This window comes from Mytilus californianus, unplaced genomic scaffold, assembly GCF_021869535.1.
Source record: "Mytilus californianus isolate M0D057914Y unplaced genomic scaffold, xbMytCali1.0.p SCAF_3, whole genome shotgun sequence".
NCBI lineage: Eukaryota > Metazoa > Mollusca > Bivalvia > Mytilida > Mytilidae > Mytilus > Mytilus californianus.
The window spans coordinates 131,131,843-131,159,217 of NW_026262679.1; the positions used below are offsets into that span (position 1 = coordinate 131,131,843).

At 32.5% G+C, this 27,375-nt stretch overlaps 1 protein-coding gene across 1 annotated transcript in view; it reads right to left on the bottom strand.

The window, feature by feature from the left end:
- LOC127736245 (scavenger receptor cysteine-rich type 1 protein M160-like) overlaps positions 1-26,803 on the bottom strand; it is a 325,222-nt gene extending 298,419 nt beyond the window's left edge. Inside the window, exon 1 of the mRNA XM_052246842.1 lies at positions 26,687-26,803. The gene's annotated coding sequence lies outside the window, so the exon portion shown is untranslated. The remainder of the gene's footprint in view (positions 1-26,686) is intronic.
- Positions 26,804-27,375: the final 572 nt, after the last annotated feature.

Below are 27,375 nucleotides of genomic sequence, written 5' to 3' on the forward strand. Positions count from 1 at the left end.
AATAATTTCTATCAAAGTTTTAAAAACATCCTTTAAGTGACATGGGATGCCATTTAACCACACCATTTCATTAAACAATACAACAAAACCTTAATTAATCATAATCCATTGTTTCCGATAACTATTAAAATGTAATCAGCTGAATATTGTTTTTCCATCAAAATCGTAACGAGGTCAAGGTGAATTCCCAGTATTGTCTGATCAGTGTAAAAGTAAACAAGATGGACGAATTCGAACTGTTAACTTTCTTTCGTCAAATTCTTTCGCCAACAAGGAATTTTAATCGCTGAAATCCTGCCTAAGTAAACCTACGTGCATGGTAAAATCCATAATAATATTTCCACTAGTGCAAGTATAGGATTTTCATAATCCAACCATAGTTTGAATCACTATCTGAAGCAAGTTTACATCTGTCGAAAAGTTACCAGACTAACATACATAACAAAAATATGGTAGTATCAGATTTTCTCGGAGTTAGACATTGACAAACACAAACAATAATTGACCTGACATAATCATCTCTTGGAGTCAGTCTTCCTTGGAATGTTAACTTGGAAATTAATTTTGCTCGGAGTAATTTTTAGAAGAATAACGATTTTTTTGGAAAGAATGGACACTTGGAGATGCATCATATAACTCAATGTTTTTGAGAAAAAAATTCGCCCCGAGCCAGATTCACAATAGACTGGAATGCGTTTTTTTAAACTCGAGATGCGAATAACCACAATAAGGGAAAACCAAAATTGACCCTCAATATTCAAATATTGCACTTTGTTGAGTATATATCAAAATCAATTTGTTTCTAGAAAAAAATCAATCCTAAGTTGCTCTGTAGCTGGTAAAATTCTAATTTAAAAGATATTAGTGCATTTATATACTCATGCAATACTATGTTCTTTAGAAATGCAATGTACATGTAGCATTACCATTTCCATGCCATAATAATTGAAGAATATCTAAATCTGTGATGTTGTTAGCCTTTCCTGAAAAATAATATGTTTGATTTTTATTCAATCTTGACTATAAATTCACAAAACCTGTAGGGAACTGCCTTTACAGCTCATTCGCTCTTTGATTTTAGTTTTACAGTTAGTAGTAATACAGTGCTGTTCAAAGAAAGTCAAATCCTTATATCAATACTGCATGAATCATACACAGCCGCGTGCAATGATATGTATCACTGTCCAATAAGATGCCGATATGAATATAAAATGTCCAAGTTCTTTGTCATATCTTGAGGTATTGGGACACCTGATATTCTAGACGACACCGTGTCCTTAATGGCATCTGAATTGGGCTGTTTTATATTGGGCGTCGCTCTTAAAGCCAGAATTGTAGTTGATCTCCTATAAAGGGTTTTTCTTCTGTAAAAGTACAAAAGAAGGAACACTGTTGAATTATTGATTTATCGTTAATTGCTTATATTAACGCCTGGAATACCGTTGAAAACATTTATTTGTTTCGCAGCTCTGATTTATTTTTCTAGGTGAAGCATTTTTTTCCACAAAAAATTTCGAATGCTGCTGAAAACGCCTTAGTTAAATTTCATTGAATCACAGCTTATATATTTGTAGCCCTGCTAACAAGACAACGGATTGATTTTTTTTAATTTCAACGATTTATTCTGATTTAAAAAAAAAATAATTTGTTGCTAGATCTTGAAATTTGGAAATTTTTTATATAAAGACACACACTGAAAAATCTAAAACCTCTAGATTTCCTGAAATTTGACAACAGAAATATTGCAATTTTATTAAAAACTTACATTTTTGTATGTAAGCAGCGACTGTAAATGAGGATTGCAATTTAAAGTGCTAAAGTAAAACTGGCTTATCCGATTTGAAATTGCATTTCGTTTAAAGAAAAGAAGGAAATGTGCATCCATTATCTGCCGCTGAAAATACAATATTTCTCGCCAAATGGTTTACTTTAGCTGTTTGACATACAGTATAATGGTCCATAGGACGGTAGAATGTAACACATTAGTTTAAAATCATGCATGCAGCGCTTATATACACATAGCTACGTCTATTTAGAATAAGATTACAGCCTTTGTCACAGCTACGAATCGTATTAATATCACTAAAATCACTATTAAAATGTTTTGCTTCATCAAATAAATTTTTCCTAAAATCGTCGTTTAATGGGCACGATAAAATAACATGGGCTTCATCTTCAAAAATATTTTTACAATTATTACAGACTCGATCTTCTAGAATTACAATTTTTAAATCTTCCTGTTTTGATTCTATATGGTGCCACCCACATCGAAATTTGACAAAAGAACCCATTGGTGTAAATGGCATAGGAATTTTACAATATGTTTCAGTTTCAAAACTGTTTAAGGAATGACTGTAATATTTTTTCTGTCTATGAGGAAATAACATCAAAAATGTGGTGCACTCTGAATAACCCGCGAAGTGGGTTATTTTAAAGTGTGCACCACATTTTTTATGTTATTTCGAATAGACAGAAAAAATATAACAGTAATTTCTTATAATTTAATTCTAAATTCCATTTTAAACCGGAGTAAACCATGAAAAAACGTTGATGACGTCACGGTCACATGACAAAATTATGTCTATGAGCTGATAAACAAAACAACGTCAGCCAATCAGAAGACAAGTTACATCCAAAATTAAATTATTCTTAAATAAATCATGTTATAAGTTTGTTGCCACATTTACCAAATAGAGCTTTCTCTGACTGTAAAGTACATTGTCACTGACCACCATATTTACTAAAAATTCTTGACATAATAATATTAACAACTAAGGTACTATCAACATATTCTGTAATGTTACATAAATATTCTACCTTGTACTCAGAAAATGTTTCCTTACATAAAAATTCCAGTTTATATACATTTATGTTTTCTTCTCATAATATCTGCCCATATGAAAACCTTTCTGCTTAACCTATTCGAACTCATATTGCTTAAACGGCACCAATGTAGAATTAAACATTGCCACTGACAGATGTCCCCATATCCCCTGCAACTTCAGTATTTGGAGTATATTTAACAACTCCAAGAAAAAAAATCTGCAAGCTCTATTATGTTTGGCATTAATAAAAATAATAAAATCAACATTGTTGCAACACTAAATACAAGCACCATATTTAATAATTGGGAGCACCAATCCTTCCTATAGTTTTAAAAAGACATTATGAGTGACACCACCTACAATTTTGCACTTAGCTTTAACAAGAACAAGTGCTAAGTATATTTGCAGAAGCTGCAGCAGTTTAAACAGTTACATTATAATCTAAATCAAAGCAATATGAGCGCTGTGGGCAGTTAATCGAAACCAAGGCAAAAGTAAAGATGGAAATTGCGAAAAAGTTGGTTTAATTAAATAATGACACAGATTGTTATATCTCAAGTATCAACATTTCTCTGTACTGTACTGTTTCCATTTCCCCTAAACCACTGTATCATTTGTTTTCAGAGGTCGATTACCAGATTTTAAATTACTTTCAAATATGTATACTTTGTTAAAGATTCAATGTCCGAGAAGATGTATGTACATGTATATGTAGGCATGTCTCCAAAGAATCAATTGAAGAAAAGCCAATGCATCTTTCAAGGGAATTTATGAAAAGGTGGTTTAGTGAGTTTAATTGGGAGGTTCAATTTTACGATACTTTTTTTTCACAAAATATTATATAGATTGCTAATATGAATATGAGCGTTGTTGTGTTCATGATTATGAACCTTGCTTTAATTGTCTCGCCTGCTCTTTTCACGATTTATTTTATGTTGATAATCATAAAAATGAAGTTTTACTACAATTATTACATAAACTTGACAATATCAATAATCCATGAAAATGAGGTCATGGTCAGATTAACCAAGCTAGACAGACATGTATACCTTACAAACATTACATATATTTGTACACCAAATATAGTTGATATATTACTTATAATATACAAGAAACAGACCAAACCATGAAAACTTAGTATTGACCAATGAACCATGAAAATGAGGTCAAGGTTAGATGGACCCTGCCAGACAGACATGAACACCTTACAATCATTCCATACACCAAATATAGTTGACCTATTGTGTACAGTATCTTAAAAAAGGTGCTTACTATTGAAACTTAACATTGACCAATGGACCATGAAAATGAGGTCAAGGACAGATGATACCAGACAGACATGTACACTTTACAATCATTCCATACACTAAAATATAGATGACCTATTGATTATAGTATTAAAAAAATAGACCAAAACACAAAAACTTAACATTGACCAATGAAACGTGAAAATGAGATCAAGGTCAGAGGAAACCTGGCACACTGACATGTACACCTTACAATCAATCCATACACCAAATATAATTTGCCTTACACATACAGTATCTGAGATACCGACCTAATCATGTAACTTTAACCTTGATCACTGATCCATAAAATGAGGACGAGGTCAGATGCGCCCTGTCTGACGGACATGTAGACCTTCCAAGGAATATATATACCAAATATGATTATCCTATTACTCATAATAATTGAGAAATTCACATAACGAAAACACTAAAAAAAATCAAGCAATCGCTGAACCATGCAAATGAGGTCAAGGACTGAGGACATATGACAGACGTAAACTTCATAACATAAGGCATCTGTATGCAAGGTATGAAGCCTCCAGGTTCAATACCCTCTGGAATATAAAGCTAAATACAAATAGTTTACGCCGCCACTAGATTGTAATCAATATGTCTCGCATTCTGAGACTTTTCGTCGCAGGAGAGACAAAAACGGTTAACTATGACTATTTGCAGAGCTGGTGAAATCTTTCGAAGTCCGTCGGACAATGGGTCTGACAGACTTGTCCCCTTGTCAGACCCTTTTAGGTTTTGCCAAACCTACACTTTATTTTATATAAGCTGAAAATTTCAGCAAGTCATGTTCTCGTATGCATCATTGAAGTCATTCTAAATATAACAATAGACTAGATAAAGGCAAATACAAAAAATACTGGACTCCAAGGGAAATGTCTAGAACAATAGACAAGTCTGTATCCATAAAGTCAAGAATTCCTCAACACAATCCACAAACAGAATAAATGTCACATCTCCGACTTAATTAAGGTAGATAGGGTGTCTTCCTCCATCTTGGATTTTGTAATACCTGAAAACAATCGGTCTAGATCTTTAATATAATGTGCAAATTTTGAGAGTAGTAGGTAATTCATGTGTAAGAATTTTTATTTCAATATTGAAAATGACATGTTTTATCATATTTATGGTTGTATTTTACAAAAAACAGAAAACTTTTGTTTGATTCAATTTTTTCCAACTTTGCCACATAAGGGGAGGCAACTCAAATGTAAGGGCAGATAATTCAGATAAAGGTACTTTTACAATAGAATGTGTTAGGAATTTATCTATTTTTTTATGTAGCAAGAAAACGGGTCCGGTGACCCCATTTTTTCTTTTCCTTATCTGAAAGCATACTATTAAAGCTATCTTCTCATATTTTATCTCAAAATTCTATGGTGTAGTTTTCGTTTTATGGCAGAAAATTGGGTTTTCCATGCATAATCTATACAAAATCTGTTAATTTTGAACAACCTGTAGCGTGAAAATAAGACCCGTGACCCATTCTTTTTATCATTTTTTTTTAAAAAGCTTGATATAAACTACATTTTGGCAAATTATTAAAAAATTCTATGGATTATAATTTAGACACCCCATCTACCTTAATACTGTTTTTTTTAACAAAAAAAAAAAATTGTAAGGGATTGCACGGAACCCTATATCTCGCCTGCGATTGCTGTTGTCAGTGTAAAAGAGTAATGTTGACGTAAAAAGTGTATCCATTTATCAGTAAAATACAGAATTAAAAATAAATTCAAACACTTTCTTTAGATGCTATTTTTTTGGTCTTGAAGATTAGCTTCTGTCATCGTTTCATAACAATCCATGAAGGTTTACAAATTTATCATGTCAAAAAAATTTAAACCCAGACTGTCTATAAATGTTAACTATAAATAACTATAAAAACGAAGTCCATCTATCATGTCTATCAGAAAAATACTAAAAATGAAAAAAACATATTTTCAAAGGTTTGCTTCAGAAATTATCTCTTCATCATAAAAAAGCTTCTGCCAAAGTTTAATAAAACTCTAAGAAGGTTTGACAAAGTCATTGCTGTGTAACAAACTTTAACCCCAGACTGTATCGACTTGTTTATTGTAAAAAAAAACAAAGTCTATTTATCAGTAAAATACGGAAAATGAAAATAAATATCTTCAAAATTTCGCTCTGGATACTGGCTTTTGTAATGAGCAATCTTCTGTCCAAATATCATAAAATTCCACGAAGGTTTGACAAAGTCATTGATGACTGAAACACTTTAACATCAGACTATATCTAAATGTTAACTGTAAATAAAAAGTAAGTCCATTTATTTGTAAAATACGGAAAAATGAAAATAAATATTTTCAAATTTTGCTCTGGATACTGTATTTTGGTCATAAAGAAGCTTCTGTCCAAATTTCATAAAATTCCATGTAGTTATTGATGTCTAAAGAAACTTCAACCACAGACTGGACCTAAATGTTGACACCGCCGCCGATGGAATCTAGGATCGCTATCGACAAAACAATTGATGATTAAAAGATGGATTTATATTGATGTACATGTGATGCCTTTTCTCAACATTAACCCTTTTCTATACTAAAACAGGAACACATATACACATCCTAATCACAAACACAAGAACATGATGGATAGTCATTGAACCATAAAAAAATAAACCAATGGCAACTTCAAAGCCATATATATTTTTTGTTCATGCTATAAGTTTATTTTTTTAGAATTAATGGGACAGATAAATTTTGCCCCCATAGAAAATTTTCAGGCAAATTTTGATCCCTCAGATGCTTGGTTTTAAACCCCTGATGTCAAATCGAGCCATATACCCCTCTTTATTACATAATAAGACAAAGAAAGACCCCTCAGAAGAAGCCAAAAAAAAAAAAAAAAAAATGGGTACCCCTCAAATATACTGTGAGATACCCCTTAGAGAAAAACATACACCCCATCTCGGATTTTAAATGGAATGGTTCAATAAAAAGGTACCAAAGAATTACTTGTAAAAATAATTCGGAACGGAACGTTTTGTGAATCGTAACCAAAAATTAATACGACAGCCAGATGACTTGAGTCAAACGGCTAGCTCGTTGTCATTTACAAGTTTTTATTACTCGCCAAAAACACCGGTAGACGAATAGTCGGGCGCAGCTATTTTTTAATTGGTGACGACGTGTCTCTTCCTTATATATACACGCGCCTCTGCAGATTTCGGCCCCTTGCCACTAATGCCCTCTGTATTATAGATTCAATGAATAAGCGTTGATTCTTGAAAAAGAAACCATGAGCCCGGACTCAAACTTAAACTATTGTGTTGATGTCTTTTCAAAATTAAAGCCTTTTCTTAATTAGAAGGTATTGCAAGTGAGTTTTAATAACCATGTTATCATGTTCAACGATGCATTAATAAATCTAAGTTCACAATTAATTGGTTAGAGAAATACAAATATAACAAAACACATCTGTCTTTAAATTATCAGGCATATGAATATCATCCATGATTTACAAAATAAGACATATTTGAACTTATTTCTAAGTATATATAATAAGTAATTTACCAAAAATTCTATAAAGAAGCCTATTTTAGGCATATCACGATTTACTTGCATAGGCAATTTCTTTTCAAATATGTAAAATAGCCAATAATAATCCAAAAATAAACGGGAAAATCCGCTGTTATAACAAAAATATCCACAATAACATAAGAAAAACGAAAAAACTAAAGAATAGGGACAACAAAGAGAATACAGGGATTCGAACCTAAACCGACAAATCTCTACCTTTGACTTGACTCTTTAACTCATTGATCCTAACCACGTAAACCGGCTACCAACTTATACCATACGATTGTCTATTATGTATGCATAAAGGTACAAACCCTGTGTGTCCGTTGTACCGATGTGTATCATATTATATATTGATTGATTGGTGTTTGCTTTACGCCACCTTAGCGCAAAAAGGCTATATCGCGGCGAGAGCTAATTCGAACATTTAACAATTTAAAGTTTATTTTTAAATGAGACAAAATGTCCTTCAATATACTAAAACACAAGTATAAAGCAAATATTTTAATTTACAAATAAAAATCAACACTAAAATAAGGTTTTTAAATTTTATAATATATTCCAACTTCTTTTAAGAATGAAACAATATTTGTAATTGGAACACTATCAAATAAATCATACATATTATTGACATTGAAATGCTTCCTATCAGCAAAGTCAATACAATTAATCAAAACATGTTTAATAGTATACTTGCAGTTGTAAGGTATACATTGTGGTTCTTCTTCATTTTTTAAAAGATACTCATGTGTTATTCTAGTATTACCAATACGGCATCTAGAAATTACACACTGATCTTTTCTGCACGTTAAAGTATTAAAGGGTTTACCTAATTAAGGTTTAATTTCATGTAATTTATTATCAACTTTTTCACTCCATTCATTTTCCAATATATTAAAAACATATTCTCTAATGTAAGATCTAAAATCGGTATATGGTATATCACAGTTAGATAAGGGATCACCTAGGGCTGTTTTTGCTTCTTCGTCTATAACTGTATTTCCATGGATTCCAACATGACTCGGAACCCATAGAAAAATAATTTCTTTATGAAGAATTTTTAAATTCCTCATTACATATAAAATCTTGAGAATTATCGGGTTTTTTATTTTAGTATTTTGTATAGCTTATCATATTATATATAATAGACATTTAAATTGCAACCCATTGGTAGCCGAGAGGTTTCTTTGATTTGTGGATGTCAGTCACACATAAGAGATTTGAAGGAGGGGTTCAATTCCCAGTGAAGGCATATAAAAGTTACATAAATCAAAGGTAAGTTTTTAAATTAATTCTATTAATGAACAGAAATCAGTAAATTAGCCAATTCAAACGTAATGAAATTAGGCACACAAAGGAAACAATTGAATATAATTTGGTGAGTCCATTTAAGCGACAGATTTAGGAAGCGTTGATTCTAGCAAAAGAATCCACGGTAAATGAATAGGCTGACGTCACGACAAAGGTTTAAATTGACGGACAAGTTATAAGGAAAAGACATTAAGTCGATGAAATCTCTATATGATGCTTCAACTTAAGTATCATTATTGTTTCCGTATTTAAAACTGAGTTTCATTGTAAAGAGACGTACAAGAGATTTACAAGAACGTAGGTACGAACTGTGATTAAGGTCAACTCGAGTGTACACATCGAGTGATCATGCGCAGTCACCTTATGCACTGATACCCAGCTGTTAACTTTGGCACTGTTCGTCTTTACTTGAACGAAGTAACTGCGGGAACAGTCAAAATTATTTTGTTGACACTGAAATTGGACTTTTGAAAGAACTTTTATCGGATCTAAAAGATTGAAACTGTTAACCAGACAAAGAGTCAGGCATGATAGCTATGTCACTCGGATTGCGTCAGTTTTTTTTTTTGTCAATCGGATCCAATTACTTTCAAAAACATGAAACAACTAATATAATAAAAACATTTATTAGGCTAATGAAATGGATTCACACAACACAATAGTTCAATAATAATCAATAAACACATTTAAGAATAACCAAGATAGAAATTCAAAAAATGTTAATACATAAAATTAACCCTAAAGACCAGTAGAAAAATATAATGTAATACCCATTTATAAATAGGGCACGGGTGGGCGGGTTAAAAATGTTCTCTAAACTATCGGAATTGTTGATCGACGCTTCAACTCAAAATTCAAAATTAATATAAAAAGAACTAAGTGTTTACTTATAGGTTAGACAATACTTGGTCATGTTTTATGAAGATTTAAAGCTCAAGGCGTAGCCGAGGGCTTTTAATCTTCATAAAACATGACCAAGTATTGTCTGACCAATTTAGAACATATTCACACTTTCGAGTGACCTTACAAAATTATCCTTTCCCACCTAAATAAGAGTTCACTTTTTATAATGAAGTGAATGTATAACATAGGTAATGATCATTTCAGTGGATGGAAAGAAATAGCACTAACATAGTTTGTGAGGACAAAAAGGATAAATTGTTCAAACATTTGAGTTTTTCTTCTACTTCAGGTAAAATTTCATGCTTATATATCTTCAATTTTTTTTTATTTTAAAAAGTACACAATGTTATATAAATCCGCTTATTGAAATTTGATTTTTTTTTATGATTATAAAACTCACTGTGTAAATATTTGAATTCAGACCATTCAACATTAGATGCTCACTTTTTATTGATAAATGTACATGTATTATGTTTTTCGAAGAAAACAAAAATCCTTTGCTTTATATATCAGCAGTCTGACATTGTTTTCCTGAAAGAAAAAAAAAATGACTCGAATGACAGGTATATAAACTGAATAAATATTATTTTACCTACATATTTACCTACATATTTACCTACATATTTACCCCCATTTCATTTTTTGTTTATTATATATATGTGTACCATTACAAAATGTATAAACATTTACAAAATTCAAAATGTTTTTTTTAATCTTTTCTCTTTTATCTTTAACCAGTAGGCTATTTTACCAAGGAAAAGGCCTCAGGGGATTGTACACTTCGTTAGTGTAGTTCTTAAGAGTTCACTTTCATAATTAATTTACATTTTATAGTGTATGGAAAGCCATGTACTATGAAAATTAGAGGGAAAAAAACTGACTTTTCATTGGACGAGAAGGGGTGAGTATGTTCTAACGTATGAAAACAAATCTTGGAGTGAAGAAAAAAGGTATGTAATTTAACAGATAAATGAAAGTGAGTAGAATTCAACTGATAATCCAATAAGAAAAGTTATGACAAACTTAGGATGACGAAAATTAAGTATCAATTGAACAAATTTAATTCGTCAAGAGCAGAAAAAACAATAATGAATCCGCGAAAAAGTTAATAAATCTAGCAAGAATGGAAATTTCTTTCTCAGTAATTAATCATTTTTATTAAAATAAAAATTTCCAGACAATTTTCAACAATTCTGTTTTCCTCACGTGACTAATGTCTTGACCTTAGATTTTCCCGTCCAACTGTACTAGATTTGACCAAGGATTTGTATATTACTATACAAATCCTTGATTTGTCAGGGCCAGTTATCATGTATAATAAAACAGAATAGTGTAATACATGTAGGAAGGAAAGAAAATTGAAGTTCTCGCGTTAAGTGATCAATGCATGGGTGCCACATATTAAAAGGACGTACTTCTGAGGCTGCAATAACGCACATAGTGTTATGAATCCTTGAAATTCACTTTTCGTCTTTAATTTAAAATTACCGCCAAACAATATTTATGCGCCTATTGCCATTTGATAAATATAAACGACGTGTAAATAGAAAGTTTCGGCAATAAAATATTCCATTTCACACAATTGTTCTTCAACATCCTTATCAAAAGCACAGAAGATAAAACTCAGTGTAAGACTTTCCATTGAGCACTATTTCCTATGTGCAACGTCATTTATTTTGGGTTGTTCGACGATCATTTAAGGTAATTCTCGACATATTTATTGTTTTCCAGAATTAAAAGCATGAAAAAAATGTCTAATTAGTTATAAATAACCTACTAGCACTCAAGATAAAAGGCAATGGCACCTTTTTCAGGATTCCCGAGGAAAACAGTAAATCTGGTGTGCTAGCATAAGGCAGCTTAACTGCCCACAAATCACTTAAAACTAAACATAAATAACTATAATTTGAAGAGTATTCAATGATATTATTTCACCATTTAATACGACATGTGACTTATTAACATAAGGTGTTCGTAAATGCACAATTTTACTCTTGTTGGAATTAATAGTCATACAATTATCTCCACACCATGTATCTAATGCGTTTAACAGAGTTTGTATTTTTTCTTCTTATGCTAGAATAACGACATCATCAGCATAAAGTAAAGTCCAAACTTTTTCAAACGTATACGTATCCTTATACGTGTGATAAAGTTAAAAAGAGTATTTATTTTCTGACCCCGATGACTCTATTACTGTATTGGATGTATAGGTGTAGAGAAGAATGATTTTAAAAGATATAAATCAGAACAAAATATAACTTCGAGATTCTAGTGAATCTTAATAATTTCCAGTGCACTATTACTACTAAAGAATAAATTGATCCTCAACTTGTGTAATACATGTACAGGCATATAAAGTTGATCAGATGTGGTAAAATTGCCAATGAGACAACTCTCCACCAGAGACCAAATGACATAGACGTTATCAACTATAGGTTACCGTACGGCATTCCACAATGAGTAAAACTCATACCGCATAGTAAGCTATGAAAGACCCAGAAATGACAAATGTAAAACATTTAAAACGAGAAAACTAAAGGCCTGATTTATGTACAAAACAATGAACGACAAAGTAAACTCAATTTAAAAGAGTAAAACTACCGATGGACGTCGGCAAAGCTTCAAATACAATACAGTTTTCTCTTAATTAGCATTCTCAATATTTTCTCCTGTTTGACCAATCAGAGAGCTATTAAGTTCCCGGATAATTTTAGATCACTGCGATTTTCATTCGGAAATGATTCCCAGATCAGATTCTCAGGTGTGTAGACCTATGAAGGTAAAGAGGTAAATTGCCACCATGTGCGCGATTTTTTAAAAGTTGTCTCAGTAAGGAATCTAGCGCAAATGTTGTTCTACATTCAGTGTATGGAAGGAATGGTAGATGTATACATTTTCTAGATAAAAACATCGCCCTTTTTATGTATATATTCTGGCTAGTTTTGGAATTGAATTGAATTAAAAACGAAAACTAAACAAAGTGATGCCCCGCACTCAACTCTGAAGTAACTGTATTATAACAAAGTCAATGCAGGACTTTCTTTGAGATATTATTGTGTCTGGGGGACACAAATGATGCCCCCGCAGATGCAAAGTGTTATTTTAAAATACACAAAGTTGAGCATGGGAGCACAAATGTCTATGGTTCACTGTAGGAGGAGTTATCCGGAAACCCGATGCACTTCTTATTCAAGTGTATACTCCAAAAATGACAAAGATGAACTGTCTCCCAAAAGAGCAAATATTAATAAAAATCAAAACCCTGACCACATGCACACCTTCAATATATGTACAAACAGCCAGCAAAGTGAAAACTTCCTAGCATTCAAACTGCAGGAGTTATCCGGAAACGCTATGCATCTCTTATGCAGGTAAATACTCCAAAAAATGACAAAGTTCAACTATCTCCAAAAAGAGCAAATATTAATAAAAATCAAAACCCTGACCACATGCACACCTCCAATATATGTAAAAACAGCCAGCAAAGTGGAAACTTCCTAGCATTCAAACTGTAGGAAGAGTTATCAGGAAACGCTGTGCACCTCTTGTGCAAGTAAATACTCCAAAAAATGACAAAGTTCAACTATCTCCCAAAAGAGCAAATATTAATAAAAATCAAAACCCGGACCACATGCACACCTTCAATATATGTACAAACAGCCAGCAAAGTGAAAACTTCCTAGCACTCAAACTGTAGGAGGAGTTATTCGGAAACGCTATGCACCTCTTATGCAAGTAAATACTCCAAAAATGACAAAGATGAACTGTCTCCCAAAAGAGCAAATATTAATAAAAATCAAAACCCTGACCACATGCACACCTTCAATATATGTACAAACAGCCAGCAAAGTGAAAACTTCCTAGCATTCAAACTGCAGGAGTTATCCGGAAACGCTATGCATCTCTTATGCAGGTAAATACTCCAAAAAATGACAAAGTTCAACTATCTCCAAAAAGAGCAAATATTAATAAAAATCAAAACCCTGACCACATGAAAACCTCCAATATATGTAAAAACAGCCAGCAAAGTGGAAACTTCCTAGCATTTAAACTGTAGGAAGAGTTATCAGGAAACGCTGTGCACCTCTTGTGCAAGTAAATACTCCAAAAAATGACAAAGTTCAACTATCTCCCAAAAGTGCAAATATTAATAAAAATCAAAACCCGGACCACATGCACACCTTCAATATATGTACAAACAGCCAGCAAAGTGAAAACTTCCTAGCACTCAAACTGTAGGAGGAGTTATTCGGAAACGCTATGCACCTCTTATGCAAGTAAATACTCCAAAAAATGACAAAGTTCAACTATCTCCCAAAAGAGCAAATATCAATACAAATCAAAACCCTGACCCCATGCACACCTTCAATATATGTACAAACAGCCAGCAAAGTTAAAACTTCCTAGCATTCAAACTGTAGGAGGAGTTATCTGGAATAACTATATACCCATAATGGGACGGACGGACGGAAGGACGGACAGAGGTAAAACAATATCCCCCCCCCCCCCCCAACTTTCAATTGCGGGGGAATAACAATGAATATCTGTCTGTCCCAAATCAAGAACCTCGCTAGTGGTTATTTTGTTTGTTTGTTTGTTTGTTGTTGTTTAATTTGTGGGGTGGCTTATTTAGAGAATTTCGTATTGATAGCAGATCTTTGATGTTTCTGTTTATTTTATTCACATTTTTTTATAGCTTAATAGTCTTAAATATTGTATAAACACCATTCAACTGTTGAAAATGTACGTTGCTCTCTAAATGTAGTTTGGTTAGTTTGGTCATTGATATATCCGATTTCTCTTTTTATTATACCCGATCACATGTAAGTTTAACATGGCAACTCCCACCATTTCTGGATACTCTAAATCCAAACATGATGAAAAGTTTTGCTTGCATACTTATATATAAATTTAAAGCTAAAGGAATTAATCGATCATTTTTCTAGATGTAACGTTCTTGCCAGTGCTCTCCATTCAATATTAGGTCCAATGGTCTTTCATGCTTTCTGCTATGCACTTTTGGCTAAAGGGGGCGGGGCAGTAAGTCCAAAACTGAGTACATGAAACTAGTCATCTAGAACTTGCAGTAAGGAGGGACATAATACTGAATCGTGAAAAAAAAACCAATGATCTTTTACAGTGGAATTATTGCTTATTCGATGGAGGCAGTTGGAATATTATTTTGGATGTCTTTGATTAAACTATGGAGTATTGTCGTTTTGCTTCTCTTCAAAAACTTTGTGGTGTTGGTGTTTAAGTGTAATAATGTAGTTTTTACTCGGATGACCTCTCTCATAATGCTATGGCAGTTTCTGAGTGTGCTTTTAAACACCCATTACTGCATATAAATACGCTGACGTTATCGAGTGCAAAATGGAATTCTTTATCGCTTCATATATTTTAATAGTATCAATGAAATTTCATGAGATTATTTTTTTATTTATTTTTTTTTTTAATTTTTAGGAACATTTATCTGTAATCAACATGTTTTGTCTTGAGAAATATATATCAGTAAAAAATCATTATAACGAACAGGTACATTGATAATATGGGTCATCTTAGTACCCATAATGCATGCGGATGAATTTTAAGAATTGTTTATGAATGTCCTTGTATACAGAACAATATAACGAACGTAATTATACAGAGTTATCTACATCTAAATCTACATGGGTAATCCGTAAAGAGTCGGTACTCATCACACTAATATGTTGAATCTAAGTTGTGGTGTCATCCAACATTTGCTCTTTTAAAAAAATATATACAGGTGTTTAACATATATATACAGGTGCCAGTGCAGATAAAAACATTTGTGTGTTCATTTACGGATACCTGTGTGCTATGAGGTGGGTCTTGCATACCTTACAGTCATCGATGTCCAATAGGCTAGGCGGTAGTTCATTCCAGTTTGTAATGGTTCTTACGAAGATGCTATGTTTTCGTTGTTCAGAACTTGATCATAATCTGACAAATCGTCTTTGATGGAACTGACGCGTCATTCTTGCTAGTGTCATCAAGTATTCTGGTATTGGGATTACAATCAGTTGGTGGATTTCTTTTTGAAAAAGCAGTAGACGTGATGTTGTTCGTCTTTCCTGTAATTGTTGCAGTTTTATGTCCTCTAATAAAGATGTTACTATGCCTGGGTCTCGAGAATACTCGTGCCTGATGAATCAGGCTGCTCTCCTTTGGACCATTTCTATTTGTTTTATGTGTTTTTGGAGATGTAGGCCCCAGACACTGCTAGCGTATCCTAGTGTTGGTTTTACAAGGGTTATATATGGTTGACGTTTTATATTCATTTGGCATTTACCAAGATTCCGTCGTATGAAGCCTAATGTTTTGTTTGCTTTTGTAGTGATATTTCCGATGTGGTCTTTCCATGGTAAAGTGTTTGATAGCTCCACTCCTAGGCATGGATTGTGGTTGACTGTTCCAAAGATGTGTCCCTCCATTTCATATGGGTAGATTATTCGTTGTCGTCCAGTTGTTATAAGTAGTGAAAAGTATTTCGTTGGATTAAATATCATTTGTCCAGTTAACCACGGTGGTCAGGTCTCGCTTGAGCTGAAGACAATGGTTCATTGATTGTACAGCTACTTTAACTATGCTATCCTCTGCAAATAATCTAATTGAGGATTTTATGTCAATACCTATGTCATTGATACTAGTATACAAAAGGAACATTAACGGCCCATGCACTGTACCCTGTGGTACGCCAGATTTTACATGTACAGATGTTGATTCGTCCCCGTCTACTAGTACTTTCTGCTGCCTAGAAGTCAACCAAGACCTTAGCAACCCATGGATGTTTCCCCTGACTCCATAGTGGTCTGGTTTATGGAGGAGTCTGTTGTGGGGTACGATGTCAAAAGCTTTGCTGAAGTCAAGTATAAATAAGTCCGTTCTTTTGTTTGTTATCTAAATATCTGCTTATTTATTCAACTGTAATTATAAGCTGTGTTTCGCATGATCTCTTTTGCCGAAAGCCGTGTTGGAAGTCTGCAAGGATATTGTTACATTCCAGGTGTTCCATGATGTGTTTACACATACTGCTCCATTACTTAACACGGTACTGATGTAAGTGATACCGTCTATAATAATTTACTGGTTTCGATCTATCTCCTTTCTGGAATAGTCCTGTTACATTTACTGTTGTCCAATCGTGCGGGACTTGTTTTAGGTATAATGATCTTTCAAATATGTATTTCAGATAAGGTGATATTTCATCTGCTGTTTTCGTTAATATCATGAGGATATTTTGTCTGGATCACTTACTTTATTGATATTTAGCTGTTTTAGTAGCGTTGCTATTCCCTTTTTATTATAACTCTCCATAGTACCAGAAGTTGGTGTACTTTAACATTAGCTTGGTTAGGAATTAGCAATGAAATAATTAAGTCACATGTAGGCTGGAAATCAGATGACATGTTAAAACTTAACATTGCCCTAACCGTCTTATGTGATAAAATAAAGTCTGCAAAGTCATTATAAAAAACGAGTGAGGTTATTCCAGCTAATGTATTTGCAAATATAGAACAAATTCAACATCTTAGGAAAATTGTTGACTGATTAAATAATTTTATCAATAACAGAATCAAGATCTGTTGTCAGAGATAGAAATCCTAAAAAAAAAGTTTGAATGTTGATGTTGTCGCCCAAGATCTAAGGGAGGTCAAAGAGTACGCGGTCCCTTCTTCAGAGATTAACGTTGATACCATGCAACTTAAGCTCGTGCATTTGGACGAAGTAGTACCCTCCCATTTGGACGGGAAAATTCAGCTTTCATATACCATACATTAAATTTATAGGGCATTTCATTCCTTCGAAGCAAGTCTATTTCATGTTTATTATACATTGATGACCGATTAATTGAAGAGTTTCATGGTAATCTTTCTAATGATCTAGATAACCCCATAATGAGGTCACATATTGCATTAAGATATGCTGTTAGACTTATTACAAGTATAGGGTATTTTTTGAATATAGATAAATCTAGTTTCCTGCCGAAGTAGTCCATAACATTTTTAGGCATGATTATTGATACTGTTTCTACGTCATTTTTCATCACAGAGCAGAGGAAACATAAATTTGCAGTGTTGAGGGAAAACATGTTAAGCTGTAATTCATGTCCAGTTGCATTAATTCAAAAATTTACTGGTGTGTGTATATCGATGCCTTTGGCAATCCCAGGGGCAAAACTTTACACTTCGGTATGTAATAGGGCTATTTCAAATGCTGTAAAGAACTCAACGACAATTAAAATTGATTCAATTCTTAGGGAAGAAGTTAGCCATTCAAAGCTTTAAGATAATTGGATAGAACCACTCCCTTGGATAGCAGAAAGACATCATGTTTTGTCTATTTTTTCTGATGCATCTGATTTTAAATGGGGGTATCATTGTTTAGCAATGGCCAGTCCCAAACATTTTCAGATTACCGGAGTGACGAAATAAAGGGTTCGCACATTATGATAAAGGAAGCACTGGCCTTGAAGAACGCTATTATATCTTTAGGTGAAAAGTTAAAAAAATCAAGAATAGATGCAAGAGTAGATAACAAAGCCCTAGTTTTTTGCTTGGAATAATCAGCATGGTAAAAACGAAGAGCTGAACAAAATTTTGAAAGATATTTTTCAGTTGACCTTTAATTCTAACATTAACCTATCTGTCTGTGTCTTATGTTCATACATCTGAAAATCCGGCTGATGGACCCTCTAGAAATTTATCTAAATCAGATGCATCAATTACTAAGCGAACTTGGTGGTACTTGCAATATTTATTTTGCCCACACACACTTGGTATGTGTTCAATTGATAGTAACACAATGTTAGATGAAGATGGTAAATCATTACCTCATTTTACACCTTTTCCTACACCTCTTTCATCTGGGGTGGATGCTTTCGCTCAGATATACAAAGAAAGATATTACGCATTTCCCCCTTTTTGTTTGATTCCCACTGTAGTAAATTTTATTTTACAAGAAAGACTTCGCTGTACTTTGGTTTTTCAAGATTTTAAACCAGTCCAACCTGGGTTTCCTGCAGTTTTAGCACAAGCGAGCCAAGTAATTCCTATTGGTTTTAAATCGGGTACTGGAGTTTTGCTTTATCCCTCCAAAAAGGGTTTTATTTCTGACAAGAAGGGCTAGCAATGGAATATGCTTGCTGCAAGTTTTTCCTTTGATAGAGTTCATGAAAAAATTGAAAATAATTTATTACCTCCTTAAAACTTTGTTCCAGCTTTAATTATAGGTGATTCGATGATTAAATTTTTGAGCAATACAAATAAAAATGTTAACGTTATTTCCATAAGTGGAGGTAAATTGTTAAATTGTTACTTTTCTTTGGTAGAATTTTTAAAAACATTCAACAAGTTTTATAGTGATTTTCCATTGTGGAACGAATAATGTAAACAATCTGCAAAACCGGAAACAGCTCAACTTGAAAATGCTGTAAGAGATATAAATAACATTTTTCACCTAATATCTGAGTTGCAGAAGGTTAAACAGTTTGCATTTATTTTTTCTGGTTGTGTGTATACAAAAAATGAAGTTATCAATTTGAGAATTAATAAATTGAATAATACTTTGAAAGAACTCTGTAAGAAGGGTCAACATTTGTATATAGATCAATCAAATATTTCATCATCAGATTTGAGAGATGTTGTACATTTCGATGAGTCAGGACAATTACTTTTCGTTAGAAATATTAGTGGATTTTTGTAACTTTACTTATTTTTGTATTGTTGAAGAGCATGTGTAGGTCAGTATGATTTTATACATGTATTAGAAGTTTTCAAGTTTGTTTTCGTTTCAGATACATTAGTTTAGTAGTTTGTTTTTGTCTGAATTATTACATATGAAACTTTGTTTTGATATGTTTTAATTGATAGAATAAATATATATGAGAAGTGCCGTTATGTTTATTTTCACACTAGACACGTGTATCAGATGAATAACAGAAAATGGTCTGTTATTATAATTAGTCAGTATCTTTTGACAGGACACATCAATGCCATATGTGGCTTTAATTGCGTTTGGTATGGTTCTAAACTTTAGATATATCAGATATTCAAATATATTGTACAACCAAATATAGATATAAGAGATTTAAAAAAAGGCTAGTGTGTACAAATAAATATACAAATACATATATACATTATTATATGATACAATATGAAAACTAGCCTAAATATATGCAGCTGGAATGTTGAATTTTTTATCAGAATTAGCAGAAAATGATCTAGTACTATTAACTGAGACCCATGTTGGATATGAACATCACTTGAAATTTGATAACTATTTGTACTACCCATTCTGCAGACCAAAATCTAAAAATAAAAGATATTTTGGTGGTCTAGGTATTCTCATACGCAAAGAAATTCGTAATGACTTTTTTGAATAATGGGACCTCAGAATACCAATGGCTAAAATTGAAGAGAGAATTTTTCAATTTAAACAAAGATATATATATATCTGTGCTTGATATACTATGCCCCCAAAAGCCAAACAGACCTATTGGAGATTATAGAAAAGGATATAACTGATAGTTTTGGATCTATGGGGGACATCCTGCTAGTAGGGGATCTTAATGCTAGAACTGGCTCAGAAAAAGACTATATTGATGGTGACAGCGCCGCCCATGTTCCTATATTTGATGAAAATTATGATATAGACTGTTTTACAGAGGAAAGGGTCAGTAAAGATTTAATAACAGATTCCAGAGGGAAAAACTTGCTAGAATTCTGTATAGGTAATCAATTACGTATCTTCAATGGGCGTATGTGTGGTGATAGCAACGGTAAATTTACATGTTTTAAACCTAACGAATGCAGTGTAGTTGATTATGCTATAGGTTCTCAAAGCCTACTCCAGCAAATTTTATATTTTAATGTATCAGATTTTAAGGCAAATTTTTCAGATTGCCACTGCAAAATAACTTTTAAGATCTTAGCATCTTTCCAATTGGAGAAAAATAAAAGTCACATGAAAGACTTCCCTTTGAGATATAAATGGGACACAGAAAGTATTCAGAATTTCCAGGAATCATTTACACACCCTATCATTCAAAATGAGCTGAAAATTTTTTTGAATAACGAAATTGTCTTAGACAAAAAGAATGTAAACGATGCCACATATAGTATTCATTCAATTTATGAGAAAGTATGCAAGGTATCACTGAAAAAGAAGAAGAAAAGGGTAAAAATATGTAATCATAAAAAATGGTTTGACCAAGATTTAAAACTTATGAAAAAACATGTTAATGATAAAGCTGTATAAATGTCAAAATGTCCGAAAGATCCGATATTGCGTGGCTCTTTTTTAAACTAAATAAACAATTTGCCAAACTAAGGAGCAGGAAAAAAAGAGAATTTAGAGAAAATATTTTGGACCGTTTAAGCAATCTAGAATAAGAAAATCCAAAAGATTATTGGAACCTTATTAATGAACTCCGTCATGAAAAAAAATCAAGAAACTAAAAAACAACATAGATGGTGACATCTGGTACAAATATTTCTCTGAGTTGTCATCAATTCCTGAAAATGAACATATAAAGTCAAAGATATAAGAGATAAAGAGTAAACTTGAACTATTAGAAAATAAAAACTTTGGACTCAGTGAGATTGACTTTAAAATTACCCTTGGTTAACTCCAAAAAGCCCTGAGGCAATTAAAATCTGGGAAAAGTCCAGGTCTAGACACTATTACAAATGAAATGTTAAAAGTTTCACAGAGCTATATGCAAGATTGCTTACTAAAACTTTTTAATGCCATACTTCTATCCGGCATTTATCCCAGTAAATGGTCTGAGAGTTACATTACTCCTATATTCAAATCTGATAACCCACAGAACCCTGAAAATTACAGAGGTATTGCCATCAATAATAGTCTTGGCAAACTTTTCAATACCATTCTGTATAACAGACTTGATAAATTTCTATCTGATAATAATATCATAAATAAAACTCAAATTGGTTTTTCTAAGAAAGCTCGCACTTCGGATCACATTTTTGTACTAAAATGTCTCATAGAAAAATATGTTAAAAGAGGCAAAGGTAAATTATATGTATGCTTTGTAGATTTTCGCAAGGCCTTTGATAAGGTTATTCATATTGGTATATTATACAAATTATTACAACATACAAATAATGGTATTTTTTATAACATATTGAAATCTATGTATAGTAATGACAAAGTGTGTGTCAAAGTAGAAGACAAAATAACTGATTTTTTTTTTAGATATAATGTTGGTGTACGACAAGGTGACGTCTTGAGTCCCACATTGTTTAAACTATTTATTAATGATTTACCAGATATATTGTCAAACAATTATGATAATGTCAATTTAGAAAATGAAAAGATACCATGTCTACTATACGCTGATGATCTTGTATTAATATCTGACTCAAAAGAAGGGCTTCAGAAGAGACTTGATACTTTGTGCACATTCTGCAAAGATTGGTGTATGGAAAACAAAGATTATTATATTCAATAGGAGTGGTAGACTCCTTAATGAAGATTTCAAGATAGGAAATAATTCTATCAATGTGTTAAACAATACAAATATCTTGGCATAGTCTTCCAAAATACTGGAAACTTTAATGAAGCCAGGAAACAATTGTACTAAAAAGGTCAAAAGGCCAATTTTAAACTGTATCAAGATTTGAAATCATCAAATCCTCCTATTAAAACTCTTTTGCATTTATTTGATTATTGTATACAGCCAATTGTAACGTATGGTTGTGAAAATTGGGGTGTTATTAACATTACTCCTAAAAGGAAATAATTATCCCTTTATGACATATTTAAAGATTGGGAGTTTGAGAAGCTAAATTTAAAATTTTGCAAGTATATTATTGGTGTAACAAAGATGTGCACAAACGTAGCAGTCCTGTCTGAACTGGGTAGATATCCTCTTTATATAAATTTGCTAACACATATGTTTATGTATTGGCATAGACTAGAGAATTCCCCATCTGATTTATTGAAAAGTGCTTATGCTGAGTTAAAAATGATTGAGAGTAAAGCTCAAACTATCTCCAATAATTCATGGCTCTCTAATATCATTTTCTACAGCGAAAAATTGGGTATTGACCTAAATGTATATGTAAACATTTAGGCAAAAATAAATTAAAAAATTTACTAAAAAACAGCTCAAATTAAATTTTCAAAATGATTGGAGAAAATGCGAGATTTTTATTTACAAAATCAAGGCAAAATGGACACTTATTTTTCATTCAAGAGGTCATTTGACTATGAAAGTTATTTAGATTTAAAGCACCCCAAAAACATTTGTTAACAACATACGGACTCAGCAATCACTGTTTAAGAATAGAAACTGGCAGACATGAACGTTTTATCAATGTATGTGGTAAATATGAAATATTACCTCGACATGAGAGGATATGTTTATATTGTAATTCAAATTCTATTGAAAATGAAATGCACTTTCTTCTGGAATGCCCTCTTTACAATAACCTCAGAAGAGATATGACTGATTATATCAAAAAATACCCCAGTTTAGTTAATTTAAACAGAAATGATCTTTTTACATGGATCATGAGTAATGAAGATAGCAGTTTTTTATCTATTTTATGTGCATACCTTGATAAAGGCCTGCAACTTAGAAAACCAGAAAATTAGTTAAATAGATAGCAAAATTATCTCCCCTTGACCACTGACCCTTTCCTCATGCATTTGAACTATTATTTTATGTTTCTTTAATCACTCTGTAATGTTTATGTCATGTTGTTATTAATGTTATGCTCTTAATGGGCCCTTTAATTTGGAAAAATAAAAATATTGTAAATATTGTAAACTTTAGACATAGGAATAATTATGAGATAAGTAGTCTTGGATAAAGTAATAAATGTTTTAGTTGGACACATTAGTTTATTTTGGTTCCTGCTATAGCATTAGGGTGTCATAAACTGCAGATCAGTTTGTTTTCACAATCTTCAAATGACCTTCCAACGACTGTAACTAATTTAATTCTATGTCTCCTGATGACAAATGTATCCCAGGTGCATCTCATTTCCTTGCTCGAAAACGGAACTGCTTGCACCAAAAAATAATTAAATAAATAAAATAAAGAGGAAAAATGCAATTTAAAATCTATTTTGTACTTATTCAGTCAATTTCGTACGGTTGGTGATTCATGATGGATATTTTGATGTTTCGTCATGTTGGAGAAAATCCTTATGGAGAGGTCTCTGGTGTTGTCAATCCATATGGAGATGGTTTAATTTTTTGTTTTCAAAACGGAAAACCTTTATGTTACTCTTTTAAAGTTATTGGTACAAAATGTGTATATATATACATGTAATGTCAGAAGTTTATTCCTTGTATGAACTTATGGTAATGTTCATTTTATTTGTTGAATGATGATATGATCGCTGAGTGAGTGTCTGCACACTTTAGATACAGATAACCTATTACTTTACCAGTTTCCCCGACTGTTTAGTTCTCATGTCTCTATAGTCTTCTAAGGAGATATTTCTCCTACCCCATATCTATTCTCTATAGGGACATGGGACCATCATTTATAATAGAACACTATTCATTCTCTACTCTCTCTTGCATTTTAACATTCTCAAACTTTTTATCATCATTCGACGGCCGCCTTCACACTTTTTCGCACACCTCAAAGTATCATTGGCATCTTGACCACACAACTATAGGGATGGAATTTAAACAAACAAAGTAATGAAATATACGACTTGTAATGAAAAGTGATTAAAGTAAAACACAGCTGCATCACACATTAAATGTAACGGTCATTCAGACTGTGCTACAATTCATCAAATAATTAACCTAGAATTATTTAATAACTATGACCTTATCAATTTACTATCGTCAATTAAAAACTGAGGGGGGGGGGGGGGGGGGGGGGGGATTGTAAAGGTGGAAAGCAAACAAAAAAAACTTTTGTATAGTCATATATAGATATAAGAAGATGTGGTATGAGTGTCAATGAGACAACTCTCCATCCAAGTCACAATTTGTAAAAGTAAACCATTATAGGTCAAAGTACGCTCTTCAACACGGAGCCTTGGCTCACACCGAACAGCAAGCTATAAAGGGCCCCAAAAATGACTAGTGTAAAACCATTCAAACAGGAGAACCAACGGTCTAATCTATATAAAAAAACGAGAAACACTTATGAACCACATCATCAAACGACAACCACTGAACATCAGGTTCCTGACTTAGGACAGGTGCAAACAAATGCAGCGGGTTTAAACGTTTTAATAGGTACCAATCTTCACCCTTACCTGAAACAATAGTGTATCATCACAACATAGAAAGACACACTATAAAATATCAATTGAAATGGCTTAACTCAATCAAAAGACATATTAACACAAACAAGTGAACATACACTGAACGAATAAATTTGATCTATGACACAATGTAAATACAAAATCAATAAAATAAGGGGTGAGATGTTAAACGATATCAGAAAGCCAACCATAACCTTGGACAAATGCCGCCCAATAAAATAATATACACAGGTAAATATAGTCTAGAAGTAAGTCAGTGTTGCCCCTTGATTCAACGCCTCTGAGGTTAAGCAGGCACTTAATTCCAATTTCTGAATTCAAGCAAACCAAACGATATTTCCGATAGGCTTTGAATTTTCTATATCGCAAATAGTCAATAGATGTCTATGCATGTTAATCTTTTATGTAAGGTTGCTGACCAGCTGACTTTTAACTAATTATCTCCTTATTCATATCTTAAATAATAGTATTTAGTATAATAGAAGATTTAGTCATTCCTCCTCCCCCTATTAACATGTAACCACTCCCCTTTTTTAAGAGTTCCTTGATCCACTACTGACTAAGGCTAACCGAACCAAAATACTGTGATTTACCTCTTTTGCTTGAACAATTCATCAAGACAAATAAAACAATTGCTATTATAAACATGGTAGAAATTACATGAACTTAATATGTTTTGCTTTAATGCATGGCATAATTAAGAAAAAGTGAGCTAATTCGAAATATTCAAAACTAATCAAAGAACAAAAAGGTCTACGCTGGGAAGTTTTAAGAAAAAGGGCAACCAACGCATACTGTTTACACAAGCAAAAGTCACATGAGTAGAGAATTATAGGCACTATGTATTATCCAGTCTTCAGACAGTGCAAAACACATTTAACTAATTTTGTTATCCCTTTCGATCCTCTATGCCCACAGAACCTAGACAATTGATAGCATGTTAAATACTTATCTAGTATATTAATGTCTTAAATATGGCTGAAATGTTTGATATTTGATTGAAAAAGCAACTGCTAGTACATGTAGTAGTCTACATGGAGATAGGAAATTTTTTGATTTATTCGCCAGCCATCAGATCTTGAGTTCATCCGAGTAAACAGCACGTCAGTACCTTGATTTAAGCGTGTTCATTGTTTTGATCGACGTATTTTACATTTTCCCACAATCAATACATTTTCCTACAGTCAGTACGGTTTCCTACAATCAATACAATTTCCTACAATCAATACTTTTTCCTTCAATCAATACATTTTCCTACAATCAATGCGGTTTCCTACAATCAATACATTTTCCTTCAATCAATACATTTTCCTACAATCAATACAGTTTCCTACAATCAGTACATTTTCCTACAATCAATAAATTTTCCTACAATCAATACAGTTTCCTAAAATCAATACATTTTTCTACAACCAATACATTTTCCTACAATCAATACGATAATTAAAGATAGTATAGCAATAAACCGTTAATCATTATTTCATTAAAACATCCAATCTGTTAAATCATTTCCATACCTGTATCCCAATTGTCTACAAGCCACTAAAGCGTCGACATCATCAAAGCCATTATCACAGACAGTCCCCCATTTGCCGTCGTAAAAAAACTCAAGTCTTTGGGAAACAGTCCGTATATCACCTAAAAGGATAAAAAAAAGTTTGTAAACCACAATTATTTTATATTTCCATCCCAAAACATCTACGAGAGACGTATTTGTAACTTTCGTCATATAGTATATCCACCAGCAATGTAGTTTACCAGCATAAAAATAAAGACTATTTACCATAATGAACTTGAATACGACAAAGAAATTCAGTTTGTGTTAGTTTCAACAACTCCCTATGTAGTCATAAAATGTAAATGAATCTGGACGTTTCACGTTTCCTCAAATCAGCATTACTTTTCTGCTAATTTTTATTAAGTTTCCTCAATTATATGGCCTTAGGAACCATTCTATCGACAACACCATTTCATTTTCAACACATTTCTGTCGACTTTGTCATTCGCACATCCTTAGAATATAATAACATGAATTTAGATAAAATACACATGTAATAATCACCTGTAGTTATTTTTCAACCTTGCCCCTTGGTCTTAGGTGGATAGTTGTCTCATTGGCAATCATCACACACTTCCTTATTTTTATGTTGTCTAAATTTGTCGAAGGATCATATAACCAGTATACACAGGTATAAATGTATAATAA